The sequence below is a fragment of the Antechinus flavipes genome, chromosome 6 (assembly GCF_016432865.1).
Source record: "Antechinus flavipes isolate AdamAnt ecotype Samford, QLD, Australia chromosome 6, AdamAnt_v2, whole genome shotgun sequence".
Classification (NCBI taxonomy): Eukaryota; Metazoa; Chordata; class Mammalia; order Dasyuromorphia; family Dasyuridae; genus Antechinus; species Antechinus flavipes.
In genome coordinates, this window is record NC_067403.1 from 40,296,282 (window position 1) to 40,309,980 (window position 13,699).

The window sequence follows — 13,699 nt, forward strand, 5'->3', positions numbered from 1 at the left end:
TTGCACAGCTAGTAAGTGTAAGAATTAGAATTCTAGACTTTCTGAATCCAGGTATCATACACTTTATACCATTCCCCTAACTAGTATGATTATCTAATCACACCACCATACTGCCACTCCATAATAGGCCCTAGGCAGAAACCCAAAGAATTCTATCTGCAACCAAAGCACTAAGTTCATAGATCTTTAGTATTAGAGAGATAACAATACCTTCATTAAGTACTTTTTATATATGCTGATCACCAACCTTGGTAGTAAGTACTATTTAGCAACCAGCATTCTTATTGCAAAAATCTTCTGGTCTAGTAATGGAATAAGGTAATAACATCTAGAGCTTATAAAACAGAGCATGATGCAGTAAGGACATTAGAGAGTTAAAAGGCTAAGTGCTCTGTGAGGTCTGACAAGAAGAGTAGCACATGGTGAGGGCTTTGGGCATAGCTTCCTAGAAGAGGAGGAGTTAACAGGGTGGATGGGAATTCATTGCCCACAAAAATTTAAATAAGACCATGAGATAACTTAAATGATATTCCACAGCCACGTAAAATAAAGAACCAAATGACTGAGGTAGACATTTAGTATTTCCTCAGAAAAAAAAGTAAAAAATAATCACTGTGGGCTAGCAAAGCCAGAGAAAGCTTTAGGGAATGTGTAACTTCATCTCGATCTTGAAGGATAAATAAAATCTGAATAACCAGAGATGAAAAGGAGGAAAACGGGCAGAGGTTAGAGCCAGAATGTCCTTGTCTTTGCTTTTTATGTATTTTGCATATTGATCTAGTCAGCTTTTGTTCAGCGCCTTCTAAGGGCCATGCATAGTTAGGTGTTGGAGATGCAAATACAGTGAATAAACAATTCCTATTTTAAGGAGCCAAACATTCTTATGGGTAAGACAACAAGGACCTATATATGTATCTTCAGAGTAAGTATAAAACTAAATACCAAGTAGTTAAATAAATGGTAACTTGGCAGAAGGGAGAACCAGGAAAGATTTCCTATAGAAGGTATTGTCTGAGCCACATTGAAGGGGACATAAGACCCATTCCTAGAAGAAGAGAACAAGTATAGAAGCACATAAGCAAGAGATGGAATGTGTGGAAGGAAGTAAGAGGAAGCCAGTTTGGATGAATCTCAGAATGTGGAAGAGGATATTCAAGTGGGCACATAATTTATTAAGTGCCTACTATGTCCCAGGCCCTTGAAGAAGAGAAATAATGTGCCGTAAAGTAAGGGAGGAAGGGGGAAAATGCTTTAAAAGCTAAACAGAGAAATTTATATTTGATCCCAGAAGAAATGGAGAGCCACTGGAGTCAATTGAATTAGGGAAGTAATGCTTTGATTAAGGAAAATAGCTAGCAGCATTGTGGAAAAAGAACTGGAGTCACAGAGAGAGCCAGTACAGTTTATTCTTCAGGAGGCCATTGCAATAATAGAGCAAGAGACAGTGAGGGTCTGAACTAAGGTGATTCAGACGTGAGAGTTGTAAGAATAGAAATGCCAAGATCTAGCAGTTGGTTGAATTTGTGGGATGCAGAATAGTGAAGATTCAGAGATAATGGGATGTAAAATTGCACTAGTAGTGCCAATAACAAAAAGAGTAAAGTTTAGAAGAGAAGATTTTGGGGGGAAGTAATGGCTTCTGTTTTGAATTTGTTTAGTTTTAAATAGATCTTTTATCTGGTCTGAATGGTTCATTAGATAATTGTCAATTGCAGGATTCGAGTTTAGGAGAGAGAGTCTGAGCTTCAACATAATGATTTGAGTTAATCTGTTTGCAAGATAAAATAAGCTATTATGAAGTGAGAAGAGGGCCTTAGACTGTGGCAGTAGAGAAGGAAATAACAGACAGATGATGGTTGAGTATTACTGGAAGATTAATAATTGGTGACTTGCTGCCCATCTAAGTGGTGTGAGTAGCTATATCTCTAAACCAAAACCTGTTGGAAAAGGTGGTAATGGAAAAGAATATGGATTTGTGTTATCACTGGTGGGCATTCATAATTTGATCTTGAAATAATGTTCCTGGAGGTGTTCAGCCCATTTTTGTTTAGCTCTCATTGATAGGAAATTTTTTCTTTGGCTTGTTCTAAAAGCTTCCTTATGCGTTGATAACAGTTTGACATTAGTTGCCCAAGCAGAACAAATCTCATTCCTCTTCTGCATGGTAACTCTTTAAATATTTGGAGATTCCTTCATGTCCTGCTTAAGTCTTTTGAAGGCTAATCACTTCCAGTTCTTTCATTCAGTTTTTCCTTTTTTACCATGAATTCAAGTTTCTTTACCATTCTTAATTGAATTATCCAGATAAAATAATGCAGAGGTTTGACACTCATTTAATATATCAGGGTTATCAACATTCCTCATTCTGGGCAGCGTGTTATTATTAATTTAGCCTAAAATAATAGTAGGATTTTTTTAAAGCTGTTATGCCATAGTTGCTACTTTTAATGAAACTTTAGTCCGTTAGAACTTCTAAGTCTTTTTTCATATGAATTTCTTTCTTGTTGCAACTTGTGATTATACAGTTGAATCTTTGAATCCATCCTTTGTTTGAAGTTCTATATATCTTCTTTCTTAAAATATAGATTATATGTTAGGCTGTACCTAATATTCCTGATGACATTCCCTCTCCAAGCTTTCATCATCAATCAATAAACACTGTATGTATATGTATGTGTGTCTGTGTGTGTGTATATATACACATATTATATATGTAATAAACACTGTATATGCATTACACACAAATATGTATATAGCTATGTCTAAGATACATATACTTTAGGTATAATGTATCCTTAGAGAAAAGGTTTTAGCATTCAGGGGAAAGAAAGGGGAAAAGGGAGACCAGCAAAGCCATCTTGAAGAGGTTATATCTTGAGTCAAGTCTTGAAGGAAACCAAGTATTCAGAGAGGAAGAAGGAAGGAGAGAGAATCTTCTAAATATGGAGGACAGCCAACGTGATATAGTATGGTATGTGAGCAACAACAAGTAAGCCAGTATATTTATACTATAGACAATGTAGAGGGGAGTAATATTAGGAAGGCTAATAATATTGGAGGAAGCCACATTGTGAATAGTTGTGCCTGAGGATCTGTACTTGATCATAGAGATAGGAGAGAATCACTGGAGTTAATTGAGTGACCTGCATTTGATGGCCAGACCTGTCCTTGAAGATGGACTTTTTAAGAGATAGTGCAATAATCTGGGTGAGAAGTGATGGCTAAGAGAGTAAAAAAGATGAAAGTAAAAAGTATGCAAGAAATGTAAAAGTAGAAAAGATAGAATTTATCCATGAATGAAATCAGGAAATTGAAGATAGCACCATTTTTGATAACCTGGATGATAGGCCAGACTGTAATACCCATGACAAAAAAAGGGGACATTTGAAAGAAGGAGAGGGTTTGGAAAAAGAAAATGAATTGCATTTTAGACATGTCTGCCTACAGGACATTGTTTCAAAATGAATAGTAGGCAGTTGTGATATAAATAGTTCTGGATGGAAATTGGGAATGGATATTTAGATCTTGAAGTTTTCAGCCTGGATGATAGTTGAATCCAACAGAAGTCATCAAGTGAAGAATCATGGAGAAAGAGCCCAAGATAGCCCTTTGGTGCACCCGTTGTGAGTGTGCTCAGGAGACAGAAGGCAAATAGGAGGAAAAGTCAGTAATTACACGTGTCGGAAGCTATGGAGAGGCCAAGGGCAGAGAAAAGGCCAGCAGATGTGGCAGGTTCATTGGTGATTCTGAAAACAGCCATTTAGTGCGAGCAGCAAAGTCAGAAACCAGGACACTGAAGGTTCAGAAGAGCAGGAAACACAGAGGCGGCAAGAACCATGGCTGGCTTTTAGCTGAGAAGGGGGAAGATGGAAGTAGGATTGATGAGCTTACTGTCTCTTGTTACCAGCTAGGTTTCCTTATTAATCAGAATCCCACTAAAAGTATGAATAGCTTTCCTTGCTTTCTACCTTCTGAATGGTAACTGTTCAGCTGGTTGTTTTGGTTTGGTTGGGTTTTTTTGTTAACAGAGCATCCTCACAGATAATTGAAATCCCATCTTGACTTTACCTTTCCTTCATGCTGATCTAGTGATATGTCAGTAGCTTATTATCTCATTACTTCAGCTGCTCTGGCCTAGTATGCTGTACTCCACTACAAATACTCTGTTGTCTCTTTTGACCCTTAACAAATTGTTCTTAGTCCACTGTGCTACTATCCCCGTTGTTGTTTCCTACAAATTATAGAGGCGCTCTTCTGCTATTTTTTCTGTTATTCTTAAAGGTGCTTTGTAGTGCCTGGTGTAGCAGCTATCCTTGATTAATTTTCTTCTGCATGCTCCCTTTTTCATTTAAAAGTCTTTTTATCAAATCAGTCATTATTCAGTAATGAAGTTATTCCCACGCTTCCTTGGATACATAGATAGTCATCTATTAGTATCTGTTCTAAAAAGATTTGATATTTATAAAGATAATCCCAAAGCCTAAGGATCCTAAAATATCTTTGGAATAAAGTCCTGAAATCATGTCCCATCTATTTTTATTATTGATTTTATGTTTTAACATTTTAAAATTGGTAATCCACATATATGTGTATATGCCAGACAAGATATTTAATTAAACAAATCCTTGAACCTACACATGTTTATTGCACATTGTTTATAACACTTTTTCCTGAGTCAGTAAACCATGTCTATGTCACACAACTATAACTTGAAATAGTTTTACGAGAGTTTAAAAACAGGAAGGAAAAAAACATCCTATCTGTGTAATCATTTTTTAAAAGCTCAGAGGGAGGCATTAAAATGTAAATACTTTAGCTCAGGTCATATAATTTTATCTGCAACTGAGATTTGATTCAATTAAGTAATTTATGACTTTCAGTTCTTCCTACAGTATGATGAATAACTGCAAAATTTTTCCCCAACAGAGTTGTTGTCTTCAAAAACTAGGCCATATGGATCTTTTAAAACAGAGCAGCACTGGAAATATTAAGTGCTTTTGAAGTACTTATTCCTGAAAATCATGAAGGTTGACATGGATTCTACCTCTGTCAAGTTTTCTTTAAATCAGTGAATATTTATGTAGAGATAGATTTTGTGTGTGTGTTTTTTTCATATGCTTGTATACATTTTCATTGCTATGATGACAGAATATGTATTAGTTTTAATAACTGATAGAGTACTTATTTTTAATCACTTTCTTTTCACTATCTTTAAATCAACTACTACCTAAAATTTATTTATGCTGTGAATAATATGTAAGAATATACATATTTTGTTTTGATTACTGTTTTTGTAAATCCTTTAATATAAATATGTATGCATATAATACTTCTTTTAAATGTGTTTGCATTTTTCTTAAATGTATATAATTCTCAATTTGCACATATTTGTGAAGAGTTGTCAGCCTTAATGCTTTGCCATCACCCCTAATTTTTTTTCTTCAAATGTAATAATTTGTGAATTTTTGCAACCTATCACTGGAATAGGGTGATGATAGATTTATTCAGATCTTTTGTAGTGACCAGAGTCTGTGTGAAGTAATATTTTTGTATTACCAATGAGAAGTATTATATATATTTATGTATTATTTATATTATAACATTTTATACTAACATGTGAACATTTTTTAATAATACAGATCTTTCCAAAATGAATCTAAAAGGCTTTCTTCTAAATGAACTTTCATAAAAAGAATCTTGAAAATTTGTCAAATGACATTTTTCAGGGAATAAACCAGAAATCTTTAAGACTTAAAAAAAAATCTACAAGAAAAATATAGGCAAGTAGTTTAAAATTCCCTCATACTTATAACATGGCTTATCATTTTTCTTCAATTTATTTAATGTTTTCAAAGAGTTTAGGCATGTGCAAATAGTAACAAAAAGAATTAAAAATAACTTCAATTACTATAATAGCAAAAAAAAAAAAAAAGCCATGCAAATTGAAAAAAGCAGGTAATTTTATTGCAGTAAAACAGCAAAATTTAGCATAGAAAATGATAGTAGAACTTAGCCAATTATTTGGACATATTCTACTTCCACTGTAGTTTGAATAAATAAAATTTTTTTCATAGTGCTTGTTATTTTTTAAAAATTACCTTTGTAATAATTATTGTGGACATATGCATGAGCGGTATGGCTTGTTTTTCCACTTTATTTGATAAAGTAGTTGTTTATTTGCCATTTTAGTAATGTGAAATCTTGGATTGTTGCAAAATAGTACTGTTCACAGTGCAATGGGCAAAATATTTAAATACAAATTGAACATAGAATAAGAGAAATGATGGTTTTTGTTCCCATTTTTCTACCCCTCAATGTAACAATAAGAAATTTTTGTTAGCCATTTAAAAACTGTCTTCAATTGTAGTTCTTATTTTTATTTATATTTTTAACAGTAATTTTCATTTTCATAACCATGACATCATAAGTGGAAGAAACAATATTATTTTGTCTTTTAAAGTACAATGTATTCTGATCCTTAATATTATTTTAAATTATGTAATTTGTTGCAGATATTTGAAAAAAGATGTTTCTTTGCTTATTTTACTTTATTTGTAACATTTATGAACCTGATATCATTTATAATATTCTTACTAAAATATCAACAGATCTGTCAAAACATGAATAGGCCACAAGTCAAATATACTAAATTAGTTCCATAACATTTGTAAATGATCAGAGAGCAAATGTAAGACTACTTTGCTTGATTTTTGTTTTTATTTGTTTGTTTTGTGAAAGCCATTCAAAAATATACAAATAAATGATTTCTAAGCACGTTCGTTCATTAGCATAGTTTTGTAGTATTAAATAAGAAATGTGTCATTTGATATTTATTCATTGTTAATTTTTAGCATTTTGTGCCCGTAATCTAAGATGACTAGAAATGGAGTTAGAAAAGTATATATCCTATAGGTAGATAAAAAGTCTACAAAACAATAAGTTGCTAATAAAATACTTATTTAAAGGCGGTAAAGATTAGAATACACTGGTCTTGGAAGACAGATAAGGCAATGTAATGGGGATATTGAGCAAAGGGTAGACCTTACAAATGACAGACAAATGTCAGAGAGTCGCAGGATGAGACAGAGAACACAAGTTGGCATTAGGCAAAATCAGAAGAGATACTGCATATGAAAGAGCTTTGAAGAAGGTCTGAGGGTTAATAAATGTTGGCATGAGGAACCACCCACATTCAGGAGAGCTAAAGATGTGAAAAGGAAAAAAATTGAACAATCATCTTTATCAGTAGACCACATCAGCTCCAATCAGCCATTTGGAGATAGCAAAATGGAGCAAAGACTCATTTGCTTAGGGATGATAATTGAATCCATGGAAGCTGATGAAATTGTATGGAGGAAAAAGAAGAATGCTCAGGACTGAGCTTTGGGGGACACCTGTGGTTAGAGGGCCTGACTCGTACAAAAGTCAGGCAAAGGAATTTGAGGAGCTTTCATAATGTCAGCCTACAGTCATTATTAAGACTTATTTTTTTCTTATAAATATATAAATAATACAAAAACAAAATAAATATAAATTTAAAAAATAAAATTTATTATTAAGGCTTAGTCTGTGCCAGGAACTAAACTTAACTCTGGGAATACAAAATTCAAACAGAAAGGGGATCCCTGCCCTATAGAACTTGTTCTCTAGTTGGTGAGACAAGTCAGGAAGAGAAGTTAGGTCTGGATATATAGAAATAAGACTCATTTGCTTAGGGATGATAATTGAATCCATGGAAGCTGATGAAATTGTATGGAGGAAAAAGAAGAATGCTCAGGACTGAGCTTTGGGGGATACCTGTGGTTAGAGGGCCTGACTCGTACAAAAGTCAGGCAAAGGAATTTGAGGAGCTTTCATAATGGCACAAGGGAAAATGAAAATTTACAGCAACTTGCACAGCAAGCCTTGAACTCAAGTCTCCCTGAATTCAGTAACATCTTTATATTCATTATATACTAATGAGATTCTCAGTGGTTTCTGTGATAGCCAATTTTTTATTTTACACAGCATCTTTCAAATTACTTAAAATGGGTGACAAAATAAGCCTTTGAATTCTCTTCAGTTCTTAATCCCAAACCATATTTCTCCAATATCTTTTTGCCATTTTCTCTCATGATCTCACCTCTGCATTGGAGTCAGGTATCAAGGCATATATTGACTAGATTTGGAGAATTATATCTTCTTTATGCAATTTCTTTATTCTCTTGATGTAGTTAAAATATTACCATCATGATAATCTGATAATCTTATATATAGCATTCTAAATGTTCATGATCTAGACGATGATCCATCCGAAGGAAACCAGGGAGAGAAGCAGTCTGAAAACCTAGAGAGAAGATGGTATCCAGGAGAAAAGGGTGACCTGCTGTACCAGATGCTGCAGAGATCAAGAAGGATGAGGACTGAGAAAAGCCTTTAGTTCAGAGATTATTAATAACTGGGAGAGAGTAGTTTCAGTAGAATTGTGAGGCTGAGAAGTCAGACTATATAGTTTAGAGAGTGGAAGGAAAGCAAGTGAAAGTACGTAGGAGTTAGATATGAAAGGGAGAAGAAATTGGACTATCAGCTAGTGGAAATGGATCAAGTGAGAGGATGTGGGAGACATGGGCTTGTCTAGGCAGTAGGGAAGCAGCCAGGTGAGAGGGAGTAAAGTTTAGAGAGGAGGGATGATGGAGGCAGCCTTTTGGAAAAGGTGAGATGAAATGGATCACTTGTGTATATAGAGATATTTGCTTTGGCAATGAGAATCCTGCTCTGAGTGAGAGCTCTCAGTGAATGTCTCCAACTTTTACCATGAAATAGGAGACAAGGTTTTAGAGGGTGGGGAGAGGGGAAGCCATGAGAGGTTAGAGGAAGGATGAAAGGTTTAAAGAAGCATCTAAGGTAGAGTAATGGTCTATTATGGAGGTGTAAAAGGTTTGCCTTCCCACAGAGAGAGCCAAAGTCAGTTTCAGGATTTTCTCCAGTTTTTCCATGCACAAGATTATAGTGGAGTGTTGCTAGAGTTCGGGTTCAAAGGGCTTGTGAATCTCCACATCTTTAATATTAAAACGATGGTATGAAAAATGTTTGAATAGTTACAATTCAGTAAGACATTTAACTACCAACTTTGAACAACATTACCGTGAGGGATACTAGGGAAGAAGAAAGGTAAAAACCGGCCAATGGTAACATAGTGTGTTACATTGTTGTATTGCTTATGTCAATATTTTTCTAAACTAAGAGCTTAAAGTTACGAAATGATCTTGAAATGAAATTGCTAGCTGGGTTAGGATACTTCCAACTTTCATCATGGTTCTCTACGAAGAGTCTGTATTCCAATATAATGTCACAACCTGGAGACAATCAGTTATTGCAAAAGCAATCATTTGCTAATGTTTTGGAGTGTTAGCAAAACCAACTGCCTGTTTGTTAGACATAGATATTTGCTGATGACTATAAGAGACTCAAAGTCACATTGTCAAATACTGGAGTACTCTAATATAGAAAGACTTCCCCAGTCCTTTTCCTCCTTTCACTACCTCAGCTGCATAAATTAAGATAACTTGTCTGCTGAACTGAACACATAACAGCTCAGTGATCATTTAAGTCTGCATCTATGTAACATAGATTTTCATAGACTCATAGAACTGGAAAAGACCTCACACATCAATTCCGTCTACAGCTTCCTCTTGACTTTAAATAATGAAACTACCAAATCAATTTTTGGACAGCTCTAATTGCTAATACTAACCCTCTTCCCCTCTCCCCCCCCAAAAAAGCCATGTTGAAACAAAATTTCTACACCCATTAGTACTTTTACTTTTATTAGCCAAGCAAAACAAATCTTTCACATAATTCTTTAAATTTCCTTCCCACATTCCACCAACCACAATGTCTTCTCTGGGCTACATATTCCATTTTTCCAGTTGTTCCTCAATGAATGGCACAGTTTCCACCCATCTACTAACCTTTTTGTCTTCCTTTGCATACATTCAAGTATTTCAATCTCCTTTCTAAAATTTCCTCAGAACAGAAGACAATTTTCAGGCCACAATAGGGTACAACACACTAGAGGTTCCTATGTTCTGAGTTCTAATGGTAGTAATGCAGCCCACGTTTGCTTTGAGGTTTTGGTTTTTGGGGGAGGGAGATTGCTTGCCAGGTCTCTTCATATTGACCTTTCAGTCCATTAAACCCCTCAAGTCTTATTGAAACATATTTCTTTCCCATATGTTTTCATAGTTAATTATTTGAACATAAAAGAATGGGCAATGGGCAAAATGCTTGGTGAATTTGGTAATTTTTATGAAAGGTTTTATTACTAATTCACAAAATACCTGCTGGAATCTCACAATCCCATATTTTGTGGATTAAGACACAAGATTTTTTTTCCAAACTGCAATTGCAAAAGCACAAGGCTAGATTAGGATTTTGAGCAAGAAATTACTTTGGAGGTGTCATCTATAAGAGTCTAACCCCCTGATTTTAAATAATTGGGAAATTGAGTCTTAGAACCAAGAAGTCATTTGCCCAAGGTCACATTAATAGCTGAATAAGGATATGTACACCACAGTTATTAATCGAAAACTGAAAGCCTGCTGTGTAACAAGCCAGTGTGTGCCAAATTTTTCCAGTATCTAAATCATTCCCAAGTCAAGTTGCTTTTAAAACTACCTTTAAAAGGTTCTCAGGTCTGATTCAGACTTGAAGAGATTCTACACAATTCTGAAAACTTTGTATTTTTTCTTATTTACCTTTTCACTTCTTATCTCCGAGTTTTTGTTTTGGGTCTGTCTGTTTAATTACAGCTTGAGGCTAGTGATCAGTATGGACCCCATGATGAAATGTGTATTTGTTGTCCAAGGACCAATCTAGCTAAATTTGGAGAGGATCATCGTCAGATTGACTGCAGGGTGATTCACTTTTCTGCCACAGCAACTCTCAAATGTCTCCAAGTCACCGTTGGAGCCCACCAATGAAACTACCAGCCGATGAAGAAGAATTGATGTAACATTAGTTAAAGACACTCCATGAATGAAGAACTAAAGACAAGAAGAAACTTTTAATTCAAGGATTTCTATGGAAACATCAACTGCAAAACTATGGAATGCCTCCATTTCCTAGTTCTTTTCTTTCTCTGGACTATTAAAATGAAAACTATTAATATTTCCATAATGCTTTAAAGTTTGCAAAGGGCATTTTCTTACACCTTTTCTGATACCGTAGTAGTATGTCATCTTATGGATAACTTGCCCCATTGTCACCCAAGTTTGAAGCGGGGACCTTGCCAGTATCATAGAAAGTCAACATTTCATTTCATCTCAGAGCAATTCAAGGCTCTTAATTAGTTGTCCACTTCGGTTTTCATGTAGCATTATGACCTGATCACTGAGAAGGGTAGATGTTCTCAAGATTGTTTGACTTTCAGGTTTATTTCCCAAGGTTAGGGCCTATCCGGCATCCTGCCGAGTGAAAAAGTAAGCCAATGGCCGATGTCAGAATTCTTTTTGTCAACTTTATAACACTATTCTCCCAAAGGACATCTCTGCCCACAGAAGGAGCGGGGAGGTCTCTGAGCCCAACTCCTAGGGCGCCCAGGATTGGCACCTCCACCTCAAATTTAAGATCCAAGATTCTGGAGCGCAGTCCTTGTCCTTTCCTTGCCCGTTTCTCCAGGAGCTAGACTGTGTCGGAAGGGAGCCTGATCTGGTAGTCGGGGGCCTCACCTATTGGAGGGGGAGGGGGTAGGGAGTGGAAGGGGAGGGAGGAGGAAAGCCAGAACAATGGGCAAGCAGCACTGGCCGCCTGGACAGCTGCTCGCGCTCGCCGTCTGAGAGGGCCTCCTGGATGGGCCGGGGCCCCTCGGCGGTCGAGGAGGAGGAGGGCTGCCCGATCCCGGGCTGGAGGGGCAGGGCAGGCAGGGCATCCTCCTTGTGTGGCTGGCGGGGGGAGCATGTGATCTCCCAGAGCCCGAGTGTGCAGTGCCGTGGTGTGGCCGGAGCGGGAAGCGCCATGGAGGCTGGTGCGGCTCGCTGAGAGGCGGGCTGCGCTGCGGCGGGGCTCGGCTCGGCGCCGCTCTCGGGGCGTCCGGCCACCGGGGAGGAGAGCACCCGCTCGCCTTTCCGCAGCGCGGAGGAGCCGGCGGAGCGGAGCCCAGCGGGGCCAAGGTAAGAGATCCTCGCGTGCCGCGGGGGCCGGCCGGAACAATAGCGGAGCCGGGCTGGGCTCCTCCCGGCCCGGAGCTCCCCGGCTTGCAGCCCCTGCCGCGCGCCCCTGCCTGGTGACCTTGTCCGTGGGCATCCCGGCGCCCTGGCTCCCAGCCCGCTTGCCTTCTGGGGCCGCCGGGGCGGTGGGAGGAGGCTGCGCCGGGCGTCGCGCGAGGGTGTGTACGGTGGGAATAGTGGGCGGAGAAGGGGGGGACCTTGCGGCGATATCGATCCGCTCGCAGTGTTTCGGGCGCCCGGGCGCTGCGTCGGTGGGCATCCGTGCGCGAGCGCAGGGAAGTCGCTGGGGGGACCGGGCGCGCGGGAGCCGGCGGGGTTCGAGCAGAGGAGCACAACTAGCGAAGAAGAGTAAGTGTGTGTCCTTCCCCCGCGGGGTGAGGGGCTGCGTGTTCTGTGTGTGCGCGCGCGTTTCCCTGTCGGAGCAGACAGCAAAGCCGCAGGAGGCTTGATTTCCCCGAGATGCTACTTGGGCTGCAGCCCGAACACTTGATGGGAGAGTTGCTTTCCTTAAGGACCCGTCTCTTCTGCCTGGGGATGGCATTATTTCCCAGGCGTTCTCTCCTGGGGGCGTTTGTTTCCGATGGGTGTGTGGAGGTGGGGGGTGGGGTGGGGAAATCTCCCTCTCGGGGGGCTCAATCTGACCTGGGCTCCACGCGAACCGACACCCACTAGAGCCGCAGCGCTTTGTTTAACCTCCGCCTGCCGAGCCATTTGTCACCGGGAGCCCCCCGGCTGCCCTGGGATGAGCTGGGATCCCCGGCACTCGGCCGCCCTCCTCCCTATTTGCCGAGCGAGCCTCGGCGCTCCGGGCTCAGCTGTGCCTTGTTTGGGTGCCTCCCCGCACCCCCATCCTTCCCGTGCTTTTCCTCCAGTAGTACAATCTCTTTCTTCTGGGGCTTCTAAGCGGCGAGATCTTCGCCAGCCTTCCTCAATGGACGTAGACAGCTGTGGACGGAGCCCAAGGCAGCCAGCCGTGTATACTAGAGTTTCCACTCTTGGTTGTTAGTAAACAGAACGGCGTCCGAGTTCAAAGAAAACGGTTTAATTTGGCTTTTAGAAGTTCCCAGGCTCCAATGGGGATGATTATGTTTTGACTTCTGAATTTGAAAAGGAAACATGTTCACATCCCCAAGGAACCCTGGGTCCGATATATTAAAGAACACCTAGAAACCACCACCTTGTGTTCTAAAATTTTAATATGGTTAACAATAATGGCCCTGAAACCGATCTACTAGGAGGTGTGTGGGGGAAGGGAAGGATCGACTGAGTAAGGCCATTTACAATAAAAGGCGTGTAGTAAATATTCGGTAGAGAATTTTCAATTCATTAACTTGTCAGTTAAATCAATGTGAGTCTGTGTTAAAACAACAACCAGCACATAGGAATTGTTAAACGAGAAATAAAACGACTGGCACTTGCTCTGTACAGTCTATTTATATGTGATTCAGGAATCTGAATTTGATATTCCCTAATTTCATTTAGCTAGTGAAATA

The 13,699-nt window shown here is 39.0% G+C and overlaps 2 protein-coding genes across 2 annotated transcripts in view; both read left to right on the forward strand.

Annotated features, from left to right (window-relative positions):
* Positions 1-6,774, forward strand: part of CEP135 (centrosomal protein 135) — an 85,505-nt gene extending 78,731 nt beyond the window's left edge. Inside the window, exon 25 of the mRNA XM_051964541.1 lies at positions 4,927-6,774. The gene's annotated coding sequence lies outside the window, so the exon portion shown is untranslated. The remainder of the gene's footprint in view (positions 1-4,926) is intronic.
* Positions 6,775-12,052: 5,278 nt separating this feature from the next.
* CRACD (capping protein inhibiting regulator of actin dynamics) overlaps positions 12,053-13,699 on the forward strand; it is a 253,636-nt gene continuing 251,989 nt past the window's right edge. Inside the window, 1 exon segment of the mRNA XM_051966169.1 lies at positions 12,053-12,149. The gene's annotated coding sequence lies outside the window, so the exon portion shown is untranslated.